Raw genomic sequence first — 11,325 nt, 5'->3', positions numbered from 1 at the left:
ATTGTTGTGCACAAGTTTTTGTTTAATATCATACAAACCTGTCCACGAGAAAGCATTAAAAAGGGAAGTAGCTAAGACTGTGGAATACTGAGGTCATGAGTCTAATTTCCTCCAACATAACCTTAACCCTGCACAGAAAAGAATTGGTCAGACACCAAATAAAAGTTTGTAAAAAAAAAAACTGATAAATGTTTTGAAAACATTAATGTCTAGATACAGTTTTAAAGCCTTTTCCTGACTCTTTTATTAGTTTCTGTTTTGTTAGTGTAAAAAGGTTGTTGAAAACAATATTACTTCTAAATATATTTGAATGAGCCTGTATAGACTTTTATAAAAAGGCTCTCAAGTACAAATGAACAATCCAAAATAAATCTTGATTACATGACTAACATAATTACATTTGGTTATTCCTTTGATATAAAACCAAAACAAGCTCACAAGAGCAGCTTATTTGCCATTCCCTTGGGGGTTCATACTTGTTTTTGCAGCCTGTCAGCCAGTAAACAATATGACAGTAAATATCATACAGTATGTTTTAAATGTATCATAATGAAAGAGAACAGTGGAGGATACACAGAAGTGATTTTGTGACCCATTTCTTGACTCCTTTTAAGGGAGGAAGATACATGAAGCATCTCTTGTTGAGAGATTTTCAATGGGTGATACCATGAGAGCCCATTTCAACCTGGTCGGGGGTGGATTTCACTGTGTGCTGTAGAAGCCTATTTGTTGTGGAAAGGATTACAGTGACCCATCTAGTCGCAAACAAGATTAGTGGCAGCAGATCATGTTTGATTGGGAGGCTCCAAAACAGCCCTCACAACTGTAAGCAAGTTGTTGCCCTGCTTGTAGCCAGCGGATAGGAAATTACAAAATACAAATGCAAATAAATCAGGACAAGAGGACAATCTGTGCCCATTACTTCACTTGGAACATTTCACTTATGTGTCTCACTATTTCATGTTGTTGCAAATCTGTCCAGCTCGCTCTGAAAAGCCGAAGACAACAAAGTACACTCCAAAGTAATTTTGCCTTTGATTTCTAGATTGAGCTGCTGCGTCATGTCTTTTTATAGAGCTGAACACAAACACACAGATGCACACACTCACACAACCACGGTCACACACACTCAGGAGTATCTGTAATTCCTAGTTGAGACAGGCAGACACCCCCGATGCATCACTCTCCCATTCATTTCATAGATCTGTCATCGTCCCTGGACAAAAGCACCTCACCAGGATGACTAATCTGCGCTCGGCTCGCTGTCCTTGCTGACTCAGACTGCCATGTCGATTCTATTTCAGACGAGACTCAGCGATCGCTGAAGCGAGCTATGATTGGAATGGAGACAAGTCACACAAAGGGGAGACAGAGAGCAAAAGAGAGGGGGAGAAAGAAGAATTCTATTTATTTTCAACTCATTAAAACTTCTTCAAAAGCTGAAAGATGACTAGAGGCATAACAGTGCTTAAATCAATCTGAATATGTTTGTATGCGTGTGTGTGTGTGTGTGTGTGTGTGTGTGCCTGCACATGAGTGTGTGCAAGTGTCTCAGTCCTACCTTGTCTCCCCTCTAGCAATGACAGTGAAGGCTCCAGGGCTGACACAGGGGACAGCCCACCTCAGTCTGGCCCAGAAACCCTCACCTTGTCTGGGCCACTAAGCGCACTGCGGCCCCCTCAGTCACCAGGCGTACCCATTCAGACAGTGATGCTGCTTAGCTGGGGAGGCTGGGACAAGAGTGGTTTTGGGAGTTGGGGTTCAGGTTGACAGGCTGTCATAACAAATGCATAGACACAGACACTAACTACCTAACCAACTAACCAACTAACTAACTAACTAACTAACTAACTAAGACTAACTAACTAACTAACTAACTAACTAACTAACTCACCAACACACACACACACACACGCACACACACACACACATAGAAAATATCAATATGATGATATGTGAGAGAAACTACTTCACTGTTTCTCCCCTTTCCCCCAAACCCACACACCACCCAAACCACCAACCTGCAGTGTCATGATATATCATCATCATCAACGACCCACATTGATGAGCTAAGCAGAGTCTCTGACATGCATACACACTGGCACATACACACACAGATACTCAAATGTACCAAAACACACAAATGCTACCTTACAACCACTCTTACAGACACAAGGTAACTTGCACAAAGAAGCACATGTTTACTTAATAAAACTGCAAGACAAACTTGCATGCAAACCCATGTCAACATTCACATCAAATACACACACTGTGTCCTTTTTCCTGGGACCTGCAGAAGGGACAAATACAGTTGGCTATTCAGATATAAAACATCTAAGATAGCTAGTTAGTTGGAGAAAATTTTGAAAACAAGAAAGAAAACATTATCAGGATAAATTGGTATTTTTAAAGTGAAGAAATATGATATTTTATGTCATTTTCTGCACCATGCATTATGTTTAGCAGCTCCTCCAAACTTAGCTGAGTTGAATGCACGCATTCATGTCAGGTGGAAAACCATACACTGCATGTTCATTCTTCAAACTAACTATATTTTTCTAACCTGAACCACAGCAGAATACTGCATCCACAAGCACTTGAACATTACACATTTAACATGATTTGATCATCTAGATTTGCACTAATAGTCTTGAGTTTTTAGACAGGCAAAGACTGCTGTCTGATCTTAGAGACCGTCTATTCTGTCATCTCTCTCTCCGTTTCTTTTCCACGGATACATTGCAGATTGTTGGGCCTGCTGTCTTTGCTAGGCAGCGGTACACCATTCCTGCTGAATTATTCACATCTTTTGGAGAAGAGGAACAGAGAGAGACAGACCATATAAAGCCAAGCTAATTAAAGTAGCGGTATTAAAAGTGTACCATGTCTCTTCCAAGACGAGAGGAAAGAGAGATCAGTGGTGATACCTTTCCTCTCACCGTGTCTCTATCTCGTCCCCCCAGCTCCATCCTTCTCTCGCTTCACTTATCCCCCTCTTCCCTCGGCTTTCTCAGGAAAATTACAACCTGACTGCTCACTTTAATATTTCAGCATCTAAGTGAGTGTGACAGGCTCTCCTCTGTGTCGTTCTCTCTCTCCCCCACCTCTTCATGTGTCCCTAACCTCCCTTCATTCACCCACCCCTCTCTCTTTCTGCCCCAACCTCCTCTTGTCCTTTGCTTATTGTTCCCCTGATGGTTCAACTTTTACCATGTGACAGGAGAGAAAGAGAGAGGGAGACAGAAAAAAAACACAAAAACAAATCAGGCTCAAAGCGAGGCCTCTCTGCCAGGCTATCAGAATGTCTCGCTGTGAATTCCATGACACGTACACGACCATGAACCTACAATGAGGAGAGGTATCGCTTCGCCCTGATGTACGCCACTCACACTCAGGCTTAGACGCACACAGGCAGTGTTTGGGAGTGACAGATAGGGTAGTGATCTCATCCACAGAGACAGACATGGACTCAAAATATAGGTGTGTGTGTGTATGTCTTTGTGTGTATGTGTATTGGAAGTCACTGCTTATACTTGAGCTACTTCAGCTCATGAGTTCTTTTAAAAAGACAGTACTACAAACAAAACAGGAACGGTCTTTTGTACGTGTGTGTCTACAGTCACATGTGGGTGAGTATGAATGTTTGTCTGGACACGTATTATACACAAATCTAATATACAGGACATGAGTATGAGAGGTGTACTTGGTGGAGTAATAAGAGTGTGTTATTGGAGGTGAATAGCCAAAAAGATGGCTCAGTGTGTTGTGTGTTCATAGGCACTATGATACACATCAATAATTGAGCTTGTCTGCCCAACTCCCCATTCATTCTATTTTCATATCTGCCATTTGATATCCCTGTCTACTTCCACTCTCAAAACAGAGCTTATTATGTCCAGAAACAGAGCAAAAATATATAAAGAGCCTGAGCCCTTTAGTCTGAGAAGTAGTTAAGTAAATGGTGCAACAACAGCACACCAACAACGTATGCACAAAAGCATTCAGGAATTACATAGCCGCACCTTGACATTCGCTGGTATGTCTGCACACAAATACTGATTCACACACAAACAAAAACTCTTGACACAGTGAGCAGGTAGCGACATCGTACACAACATTGATCATATAATTTACTCCTCTCTATCAAGCTACAAGGCTATTGATCAAATAATTCCATATGCGGGTCTCAGCAACTGCCAAATTGCTAAAATGGGGCTGCTCTACTCAAAGCGTGTCCCATAATGTTTTTGCCATTGATCGCAGCTCTCCCTCACTCTCTCCCAATGCTAACAAACTGCATTTAACTGCAGAACTTGAGAGCGTAGGGTATGTGTATACGGGCAAAGTGACAGCCCAAATCACACAGGCACACCCATGCACAAAGAGCTGAACGGCAAATACACTACACACAGACTGACACTTACTTACACAAAACATGCACACACAAGCATTTAGCATGTGTCCTGGTCTATATTTCTGTGTTCATCAAATGTTGAAATTAACTATTTGCTGCAGGTTTTAGAGTAGAGCTACATTGTGGAGCGGAAGGCCAGTTTTGGTAATGATTGAAAGATTAAGGCCAGTTGAAAGGCCAATTTGACCCCATTTTTACTCTGATGGCTCAGCTGGTTGATTTCCGGCTGCTGCCTCGCCCGGAGGCAGAAGTCACACACTTGTTCAGTAGGTGTGTTAATTCATGTGTGCAGCACAAGCGCTTGCATGCATATACATACAATACCTGTGAGTGTGCGCATGCATGCCTACATGGATACACATGTAAAGATGCCAGTAGCTGTTGGAGATAGAGATTGTGTTGTGAATAGTGAAATAAAATAAGGAAAATGATGCAAGGACTAGGATGAGTAACGCAGAAGTGACAGTGGTAATTAGGCAATATCCAGTTTATCTTCAATTCTTTATCTCAGGCAGAAATAGTATGAAGGAGCAACAAAGGCATCTGTAGAGAAAGTCAGTCTTGTCAACACAGATGTATTTTAGCTGTTCGTCTTGCATGTCTAACAGAATAGATAAGTTTCTGTTTGAATCAATACAGCTGTCTACACACAGGCCTTGTAACTGCTCACATTTGACTCGTGTTTTTTATGCGTGATGATACAAAGCATCCTTTTAGGCTTTGTTTTACATGCTGCCAAAAAGCAGTTGACCACACAGAGGTGCTGTGGCCGACTGCATTCTGTAGAAACTGATGTAGGACTGAAGCTGCTGCTGCTGAGCTACTGTTTTCATCACCCAGCCTCTTTATACATGGTGTATGACATGACACCCACAATAAAATTACACAAAACTCATCTCTGTTTCAGCCCTCCGTGCACACTGAGATGGCACAAAAACAACTGAGTTTTTCAAATACCACCTTTCTATCTCTAGTGAATATTGACCTCTTTGAGCTTTAAAGTGCCCATATTATGAAAACGTTGTGAGTAAAATAGGGATTTCCAAATGTCCTCTGCCTTCAGTCTCCAGGTGAGCTGGTCAAAATCTCCAGGGCTTTCTATGTAACTAGCCGAGACAAGGTGGCTAACCGTAGCATACTAGCGCTAGCATGCTAGCACCTTCACAATGCCAAAACACTGCTACAACACACACTAGTTCACCAAAATCTACTTACATGTGCCTGTTTTGCAGGTATTACTAAGTTTGCCTTCGTTTAGAAGAAGTCTCCCAGCTAATCCTGCCTTGTACTGACCAAAGTTGGTAAAACAGTAGCTAGCTGATATGATCTTACCTAGCTACTGCGCATGTGCAACTACCAAAAAAAAAAGTATTAAAGTGAGATGTCTTCCTCTGTAGCTAAAAAACAGGATCTGCAACAACGTGCAGTACAACAAAAATATGGTGTTTTTTGAAAATGAAACCATGTAAACGTATTCTGGTACAACCTTAAAATACAATTATGAACATGACAATAAGCATATGTGCACTTTAAGAAAAATTATAAACTACGCTTGTTTTAATGCTGTGTGGCAGTAAAGTTAAGAAAACAACTTGTTTTGCCTATAACTTTCTCTTTGATCTCTGCATTATATCACAAGTCATTTAGCTTACGTTTTCTCCAAAGTAAATTACAATTGCTTTACACATCAGAGGTTACATACCTCTGGAGAAACTAGGGGTTAAGTGTCTTGCTCAGGGACACATTGGTACATGTATTGCAGTGGGAATCAAACCTGGAATTCCCACACCAAAGGCCTGTGTCCTACCCACTTCACCATCGTTACCTGTATTTATGTTTATATTTCACTTAATTAACAGGTAAAATGCAGCTACACTCAACTCACTATTAAGCCTGTACCAAAAGCAGAAAAATTATATAAAAAATCCCAACTGAATTGTGAGTTTGGCCATATAAATACTGAAGTGATGATGGAGGAGACTTAGGGATGGGTTTAGGTGAGCTGAGACTCAGTAGAGTCACTGGACTGTGTCACACTTCTTACCAGACATAAGCTGTGCACACATGATTTGCTAACCACAAGGTGGGAAAGAAGAAGAGCTTTAGCCACTTTCCTATAATTCTTCTTTACCAAAACAACCTAAAAATTCAGTATTTTCACAGATAAAAGGTTTTTTTGAGTTCAGCCGACGTGATGTGGATGTAGTCTCCAAGAGAGACAGAGGATCACTTGAGATCTGTAGAGGGAAAGAGCTGAGAAGTGTGACAGTGGAAACACAGTAAGGGAGGAGAGACACAGAGGACAGAAAAGGATAGGAGAGAGATAGAGTGTGACAGAAAAGGAGAGAGAAGGGGAGTCCAGCTGGTGGCAGAAACAGAGAGAGATGTAAGGATATGACACCTCCTGTCTCTGCACCGGCCCTTGCTGGCCTTTGCTGGAACATACATGACAGCCCTGTCACACTCATTTACTCTCTTTCTTTATCAAGAGAGATATATGTTGTGAGAAGGAGAGTCATACACAGTGGGCGAGAGAAGGACAGACAGAGAAAAATGGCGTAAGAGTAAGAGTAAGAAAGAGCAAGAAAGAGACAAGGAATGAAAAAGAAAGAAAGGTTAAAAGCAGTAATGACACCGCATCAACTCACTTTCACATTGCTTCTACACTGGTGCCTCTCAGCCTGCAACGGCACTAATGCCTTTGACATACTACCAGCCTGTGTGTGTGTGTGTGTGTGCATGTGTGTGTGCATGTGTGTGTGCATGTGTGGATGTGTGCGTGTGTGTGTGTGTGTGTGTGTGTGTGTTTGTGTGTGTGTATGTGTGTGCGTGTGCGTTTGCGCGTGTGCATGTGCGTGTGTGTGTGTGTGTGTGTGTGTGTGTGTAAGACTGAAAAGTATCATTTAAACATTGGAAACTTTCTAAAGCTTTTTTGCATCCATTTGATGTTCACCAGCATCCCACTCAAATAAGTTGTAACCTTCAACAAAAGTTTTATTCAACGAAAAAGCAACTGGTCTTTGTGCACACACTCACACACAGTAATAATGTCATTCCACTGTATCTGTACACATCTCACATCTTGGTTTTTGAAAAGTACATTTCTGTTTGGAAAGTATTCATAATGTGAGTATTTGTGTTGGGGCAGAATTGCCGTCTGTGCTAAAAGGCATGAGTATCCTGAGTATGGCAGGACTACATGCACACACACTAGACAATGACACTGTTGTTTTACACATCATGTTGGGATTATATATAAATCCCACACTGGGGCATCGTTACCCCAGTGTTGTTTGGTTCAGTGTGATAAAGCAAAGCGTAATGATCGATCTTTTTATGTGTCCTCTGTGTTGGTATCCCCTGGGATCTCATTGAAATAAAAAAAGGTGCCACATTTTTTACACAATGCTAATGTTGGTCTAGATAAGGCCTAGCTTGCAGTTAGCATCCCAGTCCTTTAACAAAGAAAAATTAATTAAAGTAACATTATGTACCTATACTATATCCAACACAAATTGTATTATGATTACGCATTCGATTTTATTGCTCTCTTGTTTTTAATATATCTCATTGTGGTGCTTTTCGTGGGCCAGTCGAGTTCTTCCACACCACACTCAGGAAACCATTTCTTTATGGACCTTGCTGTGAGCACTTGTCATTGTCAAAGAGTTACCGCATAGTTGGAAGCATGGTATTGTCTAAAATATCATTGCATGCTGTGGTATTAAGATTTTCTGTGATCAAAATTAAGAACCAAACCATAAAAACAGCCCCAGATCAAAAGTGCAGAGACGTAGTGTATCCATAAACAATGTTTAAAGTGTTTTCTCATTATTAAAGGTGTCCTGCCACACAAAACCGTTTTTACTCACATTTTGTGAAATATGTTAGGTCCACATGTGTTTGTGTTATATCATGAACGTGAAAATGAACTGCTACCTCCTCTGTCAGCTTTAGACACTGAGAAGAAATAAGTCGAGAAATCAGGCCTAATTACACAAGCTGGTCAGTCTGACGTCATGTTTCTTGAGCTCATTGTTATTCATGAGCTCGCCCAGTTGCGCTGGGTAAAGGATGCTGACAGCCAGGCTTTCATTGGCTAGCTGTTTGAGTTGAGTCTTCTTTCAGGATTTCAATACCACACTAGAATGGCTTGAAACAAGGTAACCAAGGCACACAAGGCACAAAAATGTTACAGAGTCTATGGTAGAACTTCAGAAATGACCACAAAGTAATGAAATACGTGTGGCAGGGCACCTTTAATATGATTAAGGTAACAAATGTTGATAAATAAAAGGAAAACAAAATCTAGAATATATATTCTCCATCCCCTTCCAACCTTACTTTGCTCCCACCATTCATATTCATGCATGTAGAAGCAGAAAACATCTCTGGGTGTCCCATGATTTGCATGTGATAAATAAACAAACCAATCAAGGGAGCTGTGTGTGTGTGTGTGTGTGTGTGTGTGCGTGTGCTCATGTCCGTAGCGCTCAGCTGGTTAAAATTGCATGACAGGAGGAGAGGAGGAGGAAGCATAAGAGAAGAAAAAATGATCAGTCCAGCACAGTAGTTAATGTAAAGAAAGAGAGAGACTGAGTGAGAGAGAGCGGAATGGGAAATGCAGAGCCTTCGAGGACCCTGTCGCACCGCTCGACACAATAATGAATTTCAAATAAGTTATTCACTTCAGGAGTAAGTGGCTGGCACCCACTCCTTACAGCTGGTTTGTTGAGATAATTGATTTTCAAATAGTTTTGAGGATGAGAAACGGGGACAGGGGCTGGCAGAGGAAGAGGAGGGTGGGGGGGGGGTTAGTGAGCGAAGAGGGGATGACTACAACAGGAGGAGTGTGCATATGTGTGGCACTGTTACTTTTGTCTGTGCATGTCAATTATATGTGTGAGAGAAGCTACAGGGATGTTTTAATTTGTGTAGGAAAGAGGCCGTGTCGGAATGGAGGCTAGCTGTAATTAAACTGATACCGCTCTACAAGCACACACATATACACTCATGTAGGAAAGATGACTTTTTCATGTCTTGCATGTCTACTTTATCTCCACTGTGTCTCCTCTCTTGCCCTGACGAAGGCTGTGTTGGCTAACTGAACTTTGCGCTGCTTTTTGCAGTGCTGTTAACATGGCAGCCCTCTTCTGCTGGCTGCACTGACACAGATAACTGAGCACGTGGGACAACAGCAACACAAACTCAATGAGATGCATTAGTGGCAGGATTTGAATTGACAATGTAATTTACCACATCTCTCTCTCTTCTGCCAACTCACTCGCTCTATATCTGTCTCCACCACCCTCTTCTCTCTAACTCTGTTTAATTCATAGTAAGAGGGAGAAAGTGAGGTGAGGAAACTCAAGCAGCCGCCGGGGTTTCCTTCATAAATATATTTAACACAATTAAAATCATACAGTAGAGGTAGGAAGAGACAGAACAAACACTGTCCAGCAAAACAGGTTGTCTTCTTCATCTGCATCAGATCATTTAAAAAGGGTCCGTATACTAGACAATGCATTTTCAAATGGTAATTTAGAATATCGAAGGGTGAGAGAGAGTACTTTATTATACTTAAGTAAAAGTACTGTTATTCTAAAGTACAAGCAAGTGAAAATGTATTTAGGTAAAAGTAAAAGTAGGCCAGTCAACGTACTACATTTTTAAAAGTTCAGAGGAAATGAAGGGGGGGTGTCACGGTTTCAGCAGAAGGGCCCAAATGCAAGACTCTTCAGGCAAATGTGCAGAACAAACACACTTTACTTTGACTCTACAACAAAAGAAATGCACAACTACAAATAAACAGGACTCACACAGTAACGAACAGAGAGACAAACTTACAAGAGACAAAGGAACTGAGTGTAGAAATACACAGACCAGTCAACAGAAAGACAGATCATTGGACAAGACAGTAACGAGGAACAGGTGATAGCACAAACGGAGGGAACCTAACGACACAACAAGGAACAGGTGGGAGCAGAACCTGAGGGAAACTTACAAGACAGGAAGTGCTGACCATATAAGGGGATGGGCAGAGACAAAGACACATGACAGACAGGTAACCACAGAGCACATGGGAAACAGCAACAAGCCCTAAACACAACACAATCCACAAAATGACCACAAGAGTGGCACAAAGGGAGTCAGTAACAGCAGGATCCTGACAAAGGGTAAATAAACAAGTTGCATATGATGGCAACATTACATGATAGACCTATTAAAGTAAAGAACAACATTTAGGCTATGAAATATAGTGCATAAACATGCAACGTATACACATCATACCAAGACCATGCAGCACTTATGTCCAAACCAACAATAAATTCAATGTCTACAGATGACACTATGTGAACTCATTGTCAATTATAAATGTAGAACCACCTTCCTCAGTGAAGCCTCACTGGAATGAACCAGAATAGAGACAACACTTAACCATTAAACCATCATAAATTATCAGTATTAAGACAAAGAACTATAGAAATAAACACATTTTAGTAGAATTAACAGCAGAATCAACATCACCAAGGCAGCCAACATAGATATGTGTAAACAACTCAACAGAGTCTTACAAACGCACATATTAATTAATTAAAGCTCAGTTTTAGCACCAAGTGTAACTGCAGCACATATGCATACAACGCTATGTTGACATCCTCCTCTGGATATCTCTTAAAGTGCCCATACTATGCTAATTTTCAGGTTCATAACTGTATTAAGAGTTTATACCTGAATTACATGGTTGCTTTAGTTCACATGGTTTAGTTTTCAAAAAACACCATATTTTTGTTGTACTGCACATTACTGCAGCTCCTCTTTTCACCTTGTGTGTTGAGCTCTCTGTTTTAGCTACTGAGTGAGGCATCTCACTTCTGTTTCATCTTTGTTGGGAGTTGCACATGTGCAGT

The 11,325-nt window shown here is 41.1% G+C and overlaps 1 long non-coding RNA gene across 1 annotated transcript in view; it reads right to left on the bottom strand.

Annotated features, from left to right (window-relative positions):
* Positions 1-1,502: 1,502 nt before the first annotated feature.
* Positions 1,503-11,325, bottom strand: part of LOC116705439 (uncharacterized) — a 28,230-nt gene continuing 18,407 nt past the window's right edge. The window contains exon 3 of the long non-coding RNA XR_004335936.1: positions 1,503-1,526. This is a non-coding gene — a long non-coding RNA (uncharacterized LOC116705439). The remainder of the gene's footprint in view (positions 1,527-11,325) is intronic.

Source organism: Etheostoma spectabile, chromosome 17 (genome assembly GCF_008692095.1).
Source record: "Etheostoma spectabile isolate EspeVRDwgs_2016 chromosome 17, UIUC_Espe_1.0, whole genome shotgun sequence".
Lineage (NCBI taxonomy): Eukaryota > Metazoa > Chordata > Actinopteri > Perciformes > Percidae > Etheostoma > Etheostoma spectabile.
The sequence above is the reverse complement of the archived record's forward strand: the minus strand, read 5'-3'. Positions and strand labels throughout refer to the sequence as shown.